Genomic DNA, 1,701 nt, shown 5'->3' on the forward strand with positions numbered 1-1,701 from the left:
CTCTCTCTTTCTCTCTGCCTCTAGACAGGGTCTCCCTGTGTAATTCAGGCTGACTTGAACTCAAAGTAGTCCTGCCTCAGCCTCTTGAGTCCTGAGATTATGGTTTATAATGTTAAAATGTCAGCAGAGGGTGCCAGAGGGACACTGCAGGGAAAGGTCCTTTGCTTTCCACTTCTATTCCTTCTGTCTGCTCCTGTCCTGCGCAGGCTCCCTGTGGTGCTCTCAATGCTGTTCACTCATCAAGCCTCAGCTGCACTGTCCCAGGCGTTTCCCAGCCATTTTGCAGGTGCTCCACTGACCAGGCACCCCATCCTCAGCCACTGGAATCTCACAGTGTGTTCCGGCTTATTGTCCTTGGCCTGCCACTCATGAGTGTGTTGCCCATTGACTAGAGGCATGGTCTGGCCCAGCTCTAGCTAGATGTAACCACCATCCCCGCAAGTACCTCTGCAACCACACTATGGGTCCTACCCACAGCCTCTCAGTCCAGGGTAGTGTGCGGGTCCTCCTAAGCACTGTACATCATTCTATTGTGACACACAGTGCTCTATATTAGACTTGTTCAAATCACCATGCAGCCCCTGTCTCCTGACTGACCCTGATACAGAGACCATGAAAGTTCACCAGCCTGTGCACCAGAGTGATCAGCCATCCCCCACCCCCAGGTGCCAGCACCACATCTTCCCTTGTGTTTGCCAGGGAGTTTATCAGTGAGGCTGGGGCTGCCCTTCCATGTGATTGCTGAGAATTGAGCCACCAGGAACCTGTGCAATGTGACAGGTGTTATTCACTAGTTTACACAGTCATAGTTCTCAGCATGACTGTGGACAGTGACCTCTCAGATGTAAATCCATTATGTTCAGTCTATTTCAAAACTTCCACTTAGGCCAGGCATTGTGGTGTATGCCTGTAATCCCAGCACTTAGGAGGTTGAGGCAGGAGGATCTCCTAGAGTTCGAGGTCAGCCTGGGCTCCATAGTAAGTTCAAGGCCAGCCTGAACTACATAGTGAGACCCTCTCTTGAAGAAGAATAAAAGAAAAAAAAAAAAAAAGAAAGAAAAAACCCTTCTGTTTTATTTATTTATTTACTTTTAAGAAAGGATCTGGCCAAGTCACCAAGTTGCCCAGGCTGGGCTTGAACTTGCAGTCCTCCTGTCTCAGCCTCCCAGGGTGCTAGGATTACAGGTCTGTGCTGCACAGTCAGTTCCATTGGAACTTTCTAGCACAATAAGAATAAAATAAGAATTATTTATACTGTCTTACAAAGCCATCTATGCTCAACCCTTTCCATCTGACTCTCCTTGTGCCTGTACCCCCTCCCTGATGATATCCCACTGCTGTTCTGTGCGTGAGCACCTCTAGTTGTCATACACAACTGAGAGCCCGTGGACTCCCTACTCCTTTCGTCTCTAGCGTTCTCCTCTGCCCTTTGCATGGGTGACTCCTTGTCATTTAAATGAACAGTAAGATATTAGCTCTGTATTTACTTTCCAAATATGTACAGAACACCTACTAGTTATTAGCATAGAGCTAAAGATTGTATGTTGAATGGTGAATAAGAACATGAAGTTCATAAAGCTGTCATGAAATTCAAAGTGTACAATGAGGGGCTGGGGATTTAGCTCAGTGGCAAAAGCGCCTGCCTGGCAAGCGCAAGGTCGTGAGTTCAGTTCCCGGTACCTGAGAAAAACCAAAAAAAAA

Source organism: Chinchilla lanigera, unplaced genomic scaffold (genome assembly GCF_000276665.1).
Source record: "Chinchilla lanigera isolate Chin_1 unplaced genomic scaffold, ChiLan1.0 scaffold00053, whole genome shotgun sequence".
Classification (NCBI taxonomy): Eukaryota; Metazoa; Chordata; class Mammalia; order Rodentia; family Chinchillidae; genus Chinchilla; species Chinchilla lanigera.